The sequence below is a fragment of the Phacochoerus africanus genome, chromosome X, assembly GCF_016906955.1.
Source record: "Phacochoerus africanus isolate WHEZ1 chromosome X, ROS_Pafr_v1, whole genome shotgun sequence".
NCBI lineage: Eukaryota > Metazoa > Chordata > Mammalia > Artiodactyla > Suidae > Phacochoerus > Phacochoerus africanus.
In genome coordinates, this window is record NC_062560.1 from 17,136,141 (window position 1) to 17,149,233 (window position 13,093).

Sequence of the window (13,093 nt, forward strand, 5' to 3'; positions counted from 1 at the left end):
CATCATGCTAAAATTGCTTCTGTACTGTTTGTGTACATGCTTTACATGTCCATCCCAGAAAGCTGTGGAGGGCACTAACACATCTGGTTCATCTTTGTATTCTGCAGTGTCTCTCTACCATGTCTATCACAGAGTAGGGCCCCCAAAACATTTGCTAAATGAGTAACTCTGCTGTGCCACAGTGTACTTATACCTAAACCATACAGTCACAGAACACTGTGGTTTAAAAAAAAAAAAAAAAAGAAGGCTGGTGAGATTTTCTTTTGGCTGTCACAGTTATTCTCCATTCCTTTCTGCAATGTCTAATCTGCTTAGTTTACACATAAGTCTAGATCAATGGGCCAAGGAGGAAATTCTATGCAATCTGAGATAGTCTCTCACTTTCCCAACAGCTGATAGACCTTTTTTTTTTCACTCTGAATTTGATTTCCAGGATGTTTGAAGTCTCAAAAAGACAGGTCCCAGTACAAATGTGTTGTTATTATTAAACGTATTTTTCCAGGGAAATGGTATACTATGCTGTACCAGAATTCAGTTTATAAACTGCAATTACCTAACAGTTGGAACCAAAACATGTGTTAAAACCAATATTCAAAAAAAAGGGGGGAGGGGGGAGACAGTCCCTACACAGAAAATAACCGAATAGCAAAAATATTTCATTATATCCCCTTAAGCAGAAGCAACAGTATAAGAAGTTACAAGGCTAAAAGAGGTTTACAAATATTTTTGCTGGTAATTTTAAAGAAAAGATTGAAATTAGTAACAGAAGTTATACACACATATAATTCACCAGAGACTATTAATGAAATAGCACAAGTAGAATTTTTTTCTTTTTCAGTCTATCTCATATAAAGACATTGTTTTCAAACTTGAAAAACAAACAAAATAGTTCTTCTTGGGGTTCCCACTGTGGTGCAATGGGTTAGGGATCTGGTGTTACTGCAATTGCAACATACATCAAAGCTGACAGTTGGGATTCATGCCCTGGCCAGGAACTTCTATATGCCACAGGTATAGCCAAAAAAAAAAAGGTTCTTCTTTATGGCCCAGTCAATAGGATGATGGTGAAGTCTGAGTTAACCGACTAATAAAGGTGATGAAACAACATCTTTAAGTTTCTCATTTTGACTTGAAAATAGTTTATTACTTTGATTTGAAGAAGTATTTCACATTGGGAGTTCCCGTCATGGCGCAGTGGTTAACGAATCCGACTAGGAACCATGAGGTTGCGGGTTTGATCCCTGGCCTTGCTCGGTGGGTTAGGGATCCGGCGTTGCCTTGAGTTGTGGTGTAGGTTGCAGACGTGGCTTGGATCTCACATTGCTGTGGCTCTGGCGTAGGCCGGTGGCTATAGCTCCAATTCAACCCCTAGCCTGGGAACCTCCATATGCTGCAGGAGCGGCCCAAGAAATAGCAAAAAGACAAAAAAAAAAAAAGAAGAAGTATTTCACATTTATAGCTAAATGCAAAAACACTTATTGACTTAATTGAAATACATTATAGCTATATGATTTCCTTTGACAAAGAGAAGCTGGCTCTTTTAACTAAAAATTTGCTCCTGGTAAGGTGATTATCTTAATACAGTTTTTAAAAAGTGTATACAGGGAGTTCCCGTCGTGGCGCAGTGGTTAACGAATCTGACTAGGAACCATGAGGTTGCGGGTTCCGTCCCTGCCCTTGCTCAGTGGGTTAACGATCCGGCGTTGCCGTGAGCTGTGGTGTAGGTCGCAGACGCGGCTCGGATCCTGCGTTGCTGTGGCTCTGGTGCAGGCCGGTGGCTGCAGCTCCGATTCGACCCCTAGCCTGGGAACCTCCATATGCCTCAGGAGCGGCCCAAGAAATAGCAAAAAGACCAAAAAAAAAAAAAAAAAAGTGTATACAGTTGGATGTGGAAGCCATGGATACAAAGGGCTACTGTACTGAGCCATTTATATAAAGGACTTGAGGCTTGGTACCCAAGGGGGTCCTGAAACATGGATGGGAACAACTGTTATATATACACTGCATAGCTATACGTAACCTGTTGAACTGGACATGATTCATCACTTTAAGACTTCACAAGCACCTAATCAATTTATTCAGTAACAAATTTCCCATTTTCTGACATACTTGTAAAAGTAATCAGAAAAAAACCTAAATTGTAATGCTGTAATTACATTTAAAAATAAAATCTCGGGGAGTTCCTGTCGTGGCACAGTGGAAACGAATCCGACTAGGAACCATGAGGTTGTGGGTTCAATCCCTGGCCTCGCTCAGTGGGTTCAGGATCTGGCATTGATGTGAGCTGTGGTGTAGGTCGCAGATGCGGCTTGGATCCCGTGTTGCTGTGGCTCTGGTGTAGGCCGGTGGCTACAGCTCTGATTAGACCCCTAGCCTGGGAACCTCCATATGCTGCAGATGAGGCCCTAAAAAAAAAGACAAAAAGACAAAAATAAAATAAAATAAATAAAATAAAATCTCGGGGAGTTCCTGTCATGGCTCAGCAGTTAACGAACCGGACTAGCATCCATGAGGAGGTAGGTTCAATCCCTGGCCTTATCCAGTGGATTAAGGACCCGGCACTGCTGTGAGCTGTGGTGTAGGCCAGCTGCTACAGCTCCAACTAGACCCCTAGCCTGGGAACTTCCATATGCTTCGAGTGCAGCCCTCAAAAGACAAAAAAAAAAAAAAATTAAATTAAATCTGAGTTGTGAATAATAGGATTTCCCATGTGGCTCACAGCATAAATACTCATTGTTGAATTGTGAATAATCAGTATTAAGAATGAACAAACATTTTGTAAACAACAAGGCTGTATTACTATAACCAATCTCCTGGGATAGACCATGATGGAAAATAATATTTTTTAAAAATGCAGGAATTCCCGATGTGGCAAACGGGATCAATGCTCTGGAGTACTGGAACACAAGTGGAACTGGTCCAACACAGTGCATTAGGATCTGGCAGCCTAAGTCACAACCGCTGTTCAGGTCTGATCCCTTGCCCAGGAGCTCCAGGAATAAACTAATTAATTAAATTTAATTACATAAAAAAGATTTTATATATATGCATGACTCAGTAACTGTGCTGTAGAGCAGAAATTGGCACAACATTGTAAATCAACTATACTCTAATTTAAAAAAAAAAAAAAGAATGAACATTTTAGAGTTCCCTGGTGACTCAGTGGGTTAGAGATCCAGTGGTGTCACTGCTGTGGCGTGGGTTTGATTCCTGGCCCCAGAACCTCCCATGCGTCGGGAAGCCAAAAAAAAAAAAACGAACTTTTTTTGTTTTGCTCTTTTAGGGCATCCCGCAGCATATGGAAGTTATCAGGCTAGGGGTCAAATTGGAGCTACAGCTCCCAGCCTATGCCACAGCCACAGCAAGGTGGGATCCTGGCCTCGTCTGCAACCTACAGCACAGCTCGCAGCAATGCTGGATCCTTAACCCACTGAGTGAGGTCAGGGATTGAACCCACATCCTCATGGGTACTAGTTGGATTCACTTCTGCTGTGCCACAGCAGAAACTCCAGAATGAACACTTTTTAGTAGTGAGGATTTATCAAATCAAGCCTTCTGGAGGGGTAATTTTAATTATACTTTAGTAAAGTCTCTACCTCCAACAAATTAGAAGTTAAATTTTTTTTTGCATCAAAGCAAACCCAAAAAAGGAAACAATGATTTTCAAGAATTTTTAATTTATCTAAAAAATTAGGAGTTCCCGTCGTGGCGCAGTGGTTAACGAATCCGACTAGGAACCATGAGGTTGCAGGTTCGGTCCCTGCCCTTGCTCAGTGGGTTAAAGATCCGGCGGTGCCGTGAGCTGTGGTGTAGGTTGCACACGCGGCTCGGATCCCGTGTTGCTGTGGCTCTGGCGTAGGCCGGAGGCTACAGCTCCGATTGGACCCCTAGCCTGGAACCTCCATATGCCGCGGGAGCGGCCCAAAGAAATAGCAAAAAGACAAAAAAAATAAAAATAAAAATAAATAAAAAATTATAGTCACTGGAGTTCCTGTCATGGCTCAGCGGAAATGAACCTGACTAGCATCCATGAGGACGCAGGTTCGATCCCTGGCCTTGCTCAGAAGGTTAAGGATCCAGCACTGCCATGAGCTGTGGTGTGGGTCACAGACTCTGCTCAGATCTGGCTTTGCTGTGGCTGTGGTGTAGGCCGGCAGCTACAGCTCCAATTGGACCCCTAGCCTGGAACCTCCATATGCTGCAGGCGTAGCTCTAAAAAGATGGGGAAAAAAATTATAATCTCACGGTAAAATAATTAATCTCTTACAATCTTAAGACAATTTATATGAATGCTATGCATTTGGTTAAGAAGTACGTCATATCAGAAAACAGATAAATGAAAGACAAGTCAAGGGTTACCAAAATCTCAGTTTATAGTTGTAAATTCCTAAGGTTTTTAAAGCACAGCCACAGGCTAATTGCCCAAAGACCTGCTGCCCACTGACATTTGCAGAGGACTGAAGTTAATAGCAGGGCATGTCAATTTACTACAGGCAGCTTTCAGTGCGACATTTTGACAAAAGAACTGGGTCAGGTTACAGCCTGTTCCTATTATCACAGCAGTCTAGATTTATGGTTTCTAACACTGGCCCTACAAGAAATAATGGAAATGATGACAACAACAATCCCTGCTAGACAACAGATTACAGAAAAGCATGCAATAAACTACAATCTGAAGTGACCAGAAAACTAAACATCCCTGACAATACTTCAAACATGAGGCAGGTGTCAGTAAATGACCCATTTAAACATTTCTATAACCTCTCAAAAATCTCGACACAAAAAAAATCTCAAATCAGACTTTCTAATCTAAAACCAAGCAATATGTAAATGTATTCAGCACTACTGAGTTCTAATTTAAATTCTTTTAATAACAGAGTTATCAAACTCTACTAAATTAATACTCCAAATAATACTGAAAATCTTCTAAAAGAAAAAAAAAGGCAGTTTCACAGCTAAGGGCACAAGTTTACAACTGTATTCAGAGGGGCAAGGACAAGAGAATTGAAGAAACACATGTGATTCACTCACTGCTTAATATAAAACTAAAAGAAATTTGTGCTACAGGTACAGAGCTGTTTGTCTGGAATTCAGCACCAGTTAATCCTTATGAGAAACAGAGGCCAAGAAAAAATCAAATATGTATTCTAAAGACAGAAGCAAACAGAAGGGTCCCACCAACTTTTCCCTGAGAAAAGAAAGCATCCTCAAGATATGCCCCAGAATTGCAATGTATCTGTCCCTTCTGAAGTTTACAATGTAACCACAAAAGGTGGGCACTCTTTCCGCTCTTACAACAATTTGCTCCTATAAACGTAGGAAGGGGCAGAGCCACAGCCATAAACACAGGTCACAAGTAGTGAGTAGTCAAATGCTCTCTCTACCTTCCAATGTTTCCCAGCTCTTTACTCAAACAATGCTTATTCTTTTTTTTTTTCTTTTTAACTTTTAGGTTAAACATGGAATTCATCTAGTCTAGGTGAGATGAATACGAAATTAAGTTGAAAAGCACCATCATATAAACTCTTATAGGAGCCTCAAATCCTTCACTGTTCACACAATAAGATATTCTCATTTCTTATGTTAAAACCTTTCCATCACATGACGCAAATGTGATAGTAAGAGAAAGGTTTAGGGATATATGCTTAGTAGAAATCACTCAGCATAAAAATCACTAGTATTATTATTTCTAAGGTGGCCACAGTTTACTTACATTAGACAATATAAAGACAAAATATACAAAAAATGCCTTACTCATTAACACCAAACAACATATGTGTATTTCAAATCTTTTATGGTTTGTTTCTGAAGTTTTTTGAAGTTATCCTACTTTTAGAATGGCCACCTCTGCTATCTCTTAAAAAATAAGATGGTATCACTACAGTAAAGGCATTTCTATGCTTAGAGTAACCAAAGCCCAAACTAGTTAGAGCCTGGAAAACTCACCACTAAATTATACCAACCTATTTCAAGCTGAGATAAATAGCAACGGTTTCTCTCATTTATTTCCCCAAGACAGAAAGATCATAACGATTAAGATCCCAAATCAAGGAAGAGTTTTTCTTTCAAAATGACCAACATTTGCCATTTTCAAAACTGCCATGCTTTTGGTTCCTGAAATCAACAAAATCACTTCAAATTAACAATATTCCTTAAATTCTTAAAGATACTTGCTCACTCCAAACTACAAAACACCTGAGCAATGCCAGACCAATATTCACACCATAGCCTCACAGCTCTAATGCTGACGGCTGGCAAAGCTGGCTTTGTTCATGTCTTATATATTCTAAAAAACCAGGAATATTACTATGAGGAGACAATGAGACTCTCAGGGAGGTAAGCTAATAAAGAAAATGACCTCAAATTTCCATTCACAATTGGAATGAGAGTAGAGCGGGCATAAAGGGGGAAAAAAAGCAGCAGACTAACCTGGCAAAAAAGAGCTAGAGGTGACTAATAACTCCCATAGCAGAGGATCCTTTGCGTCCTCCAGTGATCCAGTTTCTAAAATTCCAACACTCATTTCTATTAGCCGAAACAAATACTCAAGTGAAGTTATCCTCCTCCCTTCCTCTTTCCAACCTGCAAGAGCTTAAGCTAAAATTGAGATTAAGATCTTCCTTAAATGGAACAAAGGAGTACATCATTTTCATTCAAAAAAATCTGGCAATTACTCAGCCTTTTCAAGACACTTTACTATCATCAATTATTTTTCAGTGAGGCAGTGCAGGATTACCCTGACTATTTCACTGATGCGGAAACAGACACCAACAGCAAAAGGAACAGGGGCAGGAAGAGGGGTGATAGGAAGCATCTGGGAGGAACAGGCAAGCAGCTAAAAAGGAACAAACCCACAAGAAAATGAGAGTTACATCTGGCTTATAGCTGACCATTATAAGCCTTATTTGTTATTTTTAAGTTCAGAGAGATTTCTGAAACATTTTTTAAAAAGAAAGCACTTGAAATGATCAATTAATAGCCAGTTATAACATGAACTACTCAGTCACAGAAGTAAAGTTACTTAGCATTAAAAAACATCCACTCTCCAGAGCACAGACTGATTTCAATTTATACCAGTAATTATCCTTTTCCCCTCAAACCTAACCAGCATGTTATCTGAGCCAAAAATAATCTCTCATAAAAACATATAGCTTTATATAATCATAACAAAAAACACACAAAGTTAATATCACACAAGTCACAAGTAATTCACAGTTACATCCAAGTTTTGTTTAGAGAATTATGACCAAAATTGACTCCCTGAATTTGTCACTGAAATAAAAGGACTACCTGTTCTACATTCATATAAATTTTCTTAGCTATAACCTTGAAATTTTCAGGAATAAACCACTGATGGGAAGTCTTAAAGTCCCAGAAACCAGCACAGATAGCAGTAGGTTCAACTGAACTTCCATGAGCACAGGTACTGAATAAAAATGTGTTGACTGAAGCATAAATCCAAAGGACCGACCAAGTGCCTCAGAAGAAAAACCACCTCTTTAAGAATGACTCCAAGGTTTTTTGTACACAGGACATCATTAACTTTAAAGCATCCTCACACATAAATAATGTAGTTCAGTTATATTAATCTTTTTCCCCCAAAACTATCAATTTCAAAAGAAATCAGGTTATCTGGGGGAAACAGGTATACACCCTTAGAAGCTTATAAGGTTACATAACATATATATGAAGTTTACTCAGATATGTCAAAGCCATTTTAAGTGGTGTTTGACTAATTTCTTGAAAAAATTCTTTCCGAGTCTTTTGAAGAATATGGATAAAGAAAGAGCCAAACACAAGGCATCGAGGGCTCATCTCCTTTTTCAAAATCCCCATTGCACTCATTTCCAAAAGCTTTTTTCACATTGCTCATATTAAATATACAAACCCACAAACATGGTGAAAGAACATTCATCCCTGGAAATACATTATTTAATGAATAATTAGAAAAACGAATGTCAAGAAGAGCAAAACTGTCATTACTGAAGAACATTCTCAAGTACCACTATTGAAAAAAAAAAAACTAAGTATGAGTCTATGAACTATTGTTATAATTAAACTGCTTGTCACAGGAAGTTGTACTCCATAAATATAATACATCTTATAACACTCTTACCCCCAAACAGAAATATGAATAGCTCTGTGAGCACTAAAAATGCAGCAGCATCTGCAGTTATTTTCAGAAAGATAACCATATCCAATAATTTCGTAAATCATATGATCATAAGGAAATAATCACTTTCGCTGCCTCAGTTTCCCCCTACGAACAAATCCAAACACTTTTAGAGAAGTCTGTCCTAAAGTCACCCTTACAGGTAAGTCATAAACGCTAATCTTCTAATTCTTCAAAGTAGAAGCCAGTTCCAAACTGTAATCATACTTTATAATCAATGACATGTGCATTACAACCTTTAAAAAAAAAAAAACCAACAATCTTAAACGGGAACTTGTAACTAATTACCTGTGCTGCCCCAACACTGGGGGCGGGGGTGGGGCGGCGCGAATTTCAGCTCAGCCCTCAAAGCTACGTATCACCTCAACGCGCAAAATCTATTCAATTCGCTTACTCGTTCTCCCCCTGGCGATTCACACTAGGATGTAGCACAACCACTATCCAGGTAGAAAAAGCGAGAACGCTATCTCGAAATAAAGGGAGGAGAGGTCTTGGGACCCAGTCCTGCCCCGAGAGCACCCCGGCCGCCTCGCCGCTCCCGGGGAGAGCTGGAGCCCCGCTCTCCGGCCCCAATCCCCAGGACCTGCCGCCCCCCACCCCGCCCCGCTTCACCCCCCGAGGGCGAGCCACCGGCGCCGCCCCCCGCCCAACCGCCTAGAGCCCCGGGGCGCGAGTCCGACAAACACCTGGCACCGGGAGCCGAGCTCGAGCTCAGCCAGAAGCGCATCCTTCTAGACTGACGTTTCCCTCCCAAACTCCAAAAGTTACCTCACAAGTCCCCGGAAGGCTGCCGGGCGAATTTCAGCCCAAACCAGGCAAAGTCATCCCTACTCAGCCCCGCCGCCCACCCGCGCTGTCCCCACGGCCGGAGGATGCTCCGGAGGGTACTGTCTGCGCTTCACGCCAGGGGATGGTTAGAGGAGAGTGGCTCGGCGCCCGAACGTCGCCGGCGGGATGGGCCGGTGCCCAGCGACCGGGCCTGGGGCGAGTGTGAGGGGCGTCGCGAGAGCGGCTGAGGGGCGTCGCGAAGAGCACTACGTGGGGCAGGGGAACCCCGGCCTCGGGGTTGAGGCCGCCGAGGGGCAAGGGAGCCCTGGCCTCGGGGGTGAGGCCGCCGGGAGTGGGTGACCAGAGTGCGCGGCCGAGCTGGGGCCGGACCCCGCGGGACGGTGAGGGGGCGTTCCTCGCGCGGGACTCGCCACCGAGGACTCCCGCCCGCCCGCGGACAACGGCCAGGGCCGGGACGCCACAGCCCCGCCGCTCTGGTCTTCACGGGGCCCGGAGTCGCCACGCACCTCGAGTCTCTTCAGCGAAAAGAGCGAAATTCTGTTACACTGGTCCCGCGAGCCGGTACCAATCTTCACACCGCCGCCGCCATGTTTGAGAAGCCGCGCGCGGAGCCGCGCATGCCCCGCAACCGCCACCGCCGCCCCGCCCCCGCCCCGCTGCCCGCGTGCCCTGCGGTTGCAGCCAGCGCGCCCTTTGACCGCAGCCGCGTGCGGGGCCCGAGCCCGCAGCCCAGCCGGAAGCCCGCGCGAGCTGTGGCGGGCGATGAGACTCCGCGAGCCCGGGAAAACCCTAGGCAGTTTTCCCTCATCCTCCCCCCGCCCCATCTGCCCTCCCGCCAAAAAAGAAAAAAAAAAAAAAACAGTCGCAGCCCATGCACCTAAGACCTTGGTGGGCCTTAACTGGAACCCCAGGGTCCGCTTCAAGTTTCATCCGAGGGGAGCTCGCTTCCCTTGGCCATCGCCTTCGATTCTAGACCACCGCCCATCCTGGCGCACCGAAAAGGCAGGCGCTTCCCTAGGAACTCAAGTTCGATGAGCAAGGAAAGAGCAGCTCGTTAGAGCAGCTTGAGCAAAGCCACTCCTTCGCGGGTTGCAGCACAGTTCTTGAAACAGCTTTTTTTTTCTTTTCTTTTTTTTTCCCCATGAGTTTTGCCACGCATTCTCCTACAGCTCCACATTCTGGATTTAGTACTTCCTCTAAACCCAGGCTTGAGCTAACGGGAACTAGCCTAAACCTGGAGAGTAAAATAATTTGCTCACAAGCTTGAGGGTGCTCGCGGTCGTCTTCGAGACTGCGTTTTGGGGTCTCCTCCCACCCCCGCTCCGGACGAAGAGGTTGCGCAGGTGGAGGTCACTCCAGGGGGAAGAGGCGGGTGCAAAAATAGCTCCAAAATGAATCTCTCCGCACAAAACATAGCAAACAGAAAACTAGAGAAAAGCATCCCATTCCTTGTTGTCAGATTGGGTATAGGCAGATATGAAGCTTTTGTTTGAAAAATAATACGATGTGCTGTGTTAGCCAAAAGTAAACCAATGACAGGCCTTCTCTCTCTACAGCTTTTTTCAAAAGTTGGATGGAGGTTTTGCACCCGTGATCTGCTTAACTTAGTATATAGGGCATCAGTATTTTTTTTAACCATAATTCGGAAATTGGAGCCTAAAACTTAAAAGAAAAAACACCCGCGGAATATATCCATTTTCCGCAAAGCAAAATGAAATTGTTTTCATACAACACAACTTTAGCAATGTTAAACAAGGGCCGAATTAAAGTATTTTTTATTCTGTTTAAGCACTAGTGAATCACACAAGATCAGATTGCTCTGATTGTTCTTGCATCATTTAAAAATGAATAAATAACTGTTAACTGACAATTCAAGAAAACTTGAAGGCAAAAATACAAAAACTAGGCCATTGATATGCAAATATTAAAGCGAGATTTGGATCAGTTGTGTAATACATATCACATAGGGAATATTGAAATGGTCTAAGATGACGTTTCAAAAATGTCTTTAAAAGCCAGAAAGTTATCTTTAACAAAAAGAAACAGGTTTAATATTAGCAAACCCTTAGTATGGGCTATGGCAGGACTGGGGGGTGAAACACAAATGTTGAATTACTGGCTATTGCCTTTCTAATCCTGATGCAATGGAAATATTTGAAACTCATCTCTACATTCTATGAAAGATTTAAGTTATTTATGCCTCTTTTACATATATGGAACCTTTATTAAATTGTAGACATACTGCTCTGATTGTAAATTGCCTGTCTCAGGGATGCCTTGTTTACTTCCTATAATTCTTTACCATATTTCCCATGAAATTATATTATGAAATTTTTATTTCATAATATTTTACAATATTCCCCATGAAATTATTATACGAAATTATGTCATGGAAACTCTTTACCATAATTCCCATGAAATTCCTCAGTCTGGAAGTGATAGTGGCTTCACTGTGATAGCTTCTGGCAGGAGCTCCTCCTTCGAGACTGGTTCTCACTGGGTCTTCAGGAACCAGGAGGAGCAGGTACAGCTTCCAGCTTCCAGTTTTTACTAATCCCTGGGCAACCTCAGAATCCCTTATTAGTTCCCCTAAACCAACCCACACCTCTGTGAATAATTCGTTCAGTACTCTTCAAAAATCTTATATAACTGTATCTTCTATTCCTTCTGCTTGGACCATTATTGAAAGGGTCTTTTTCTCTTTATTTCAAGCCAAGCAATTAAGAGGTTAAGTGTTTCAAATATTTCTGTAACCCTTTGAGAATTTATAAATCTGAGGCACTGTGTCTATAGCACCTAAGGATTTCACAGTCTGTTATATGTAAACAAGTCACTATAATACTATGGATAAAATCAACTTGGAGGTATTTTCTTAGAGTGGAGGTTAAAGAAGACAATGTGTGAAAAGCCCCTAAATACCAACTGTTAACTAATAGTAAACACTCCATAATTACTAGTTTCCCAAAGGCTATTTCTTAAGAGGGTAAGAGAGGTAACATTTGAACTGAGAGGGGAAAAAATGCAGAGTTTGCCAAACAAACAAGAGCATATGTGCAAAGTAATGAAGAGTCACTGCATGGTCTTTGAATAGTGGAAGGTTCAAAAGGTTCATTGGGCTGAACCAAACAAGGAGTCAATTTAGAGGACTTGAGTGCCATGCTAAGGTGCTGGAACCTTATTCAGAGCATGATGGGGAGCTATTGAAGGTTATATAGCAGGGTAGTTCTAGAAAGAGAGTTGCAGATCCCTGCAACCCCTCTAGCTGCTGCTACAGCACCAAGGGCTCCGCTCCCCAATCCTAATAGAAGCCTGAACTCAGTGAGAGCAGTCAAGACAGGAGCATGCTGGCAGGAGGCCCCTGGCCGTCCAGTAGCAGTACCGGAGAGCCTGGGCAGAGGCTGGCAATAGTCAAAGCAGTTAGACTTTGATGGTCACTGGGAGGGGGTTGAGGACCAGAGCAGGCAGGGGAGCTGGCTGGATCGACCACTTCACAAGGCCACCTCAACAAGTGTGGTCTCACCCTTTATGTTCTTTTTTCAATTGAGCTTTATTTATTTTTATTTATTTATGTACGTATGTATTTAGTCTTTTTTTTTTAGGGTCGCACCCACGGCATTTGCAGGTTCCCAGGCTAGGGATCAATTTGGAGCTGTAGTTGCCAGCCTATGCCACAGCCACAGCAACACCAGATCCAAGCCACATCTGTGGCCTACACCGCAGCTCACGATAATACCAGATCCTTAATCCACTGAACAAGGCCAGAGATCAAAGCCACGTCCTCGTGGTTACTAGCTGGGTTCTTTACCGCTGAGCCACAATGGGAACTCCCTCAACTGGGCTTTTATTTACATGCAGTAAATCACGCATATCATAAATGTACAGCTCAGTCGTTTTGCATGTGTATGTGCTGATGTACTCATGCAGGCATCCATGGATAGACATTTCCAACACCCCAGAAAATCTTATGACTCTCCGCAGTCAGGAATACACACTTCCCCACCTCCAAGTAGCCATTATTCTGACTTCTACCTTGTAGATCAGTTTTGCCTGTTCTTGGATATCTTATCAATGAGCTTATACAGCATGTCCCCTTTTATGCCTGGCTTTTTTCACTAAACATTTTGTCCCAAG

At 42.7% G+C, this 13,093-nt stretch overlaps 1 protein-coding gene across 2 annotated transcripts in view; it reads right to left on the minus strand.

Moving 5' to 3' along the window:
- Positions 1-9,550, minus strand: part of SCML2 (Scm polycomb group protein like 2) — a 105,054-nt gene extending 95,504 nt beyond the window's left edge. For both annotated transcript variants that reach the window (XM_047765381.1, XM_047765382.1), the window contains exon 1: positions 9,469-9,550. The gene's annotated coding sequence lies outside the window, so the exon portion shown is untranslated. The remainder of the gene's footprint in view (positions 1-9,468) is intronic.
- Between the last annotated feature and the right edge of the window lie 3,543 nt (positions 9,551-13,093).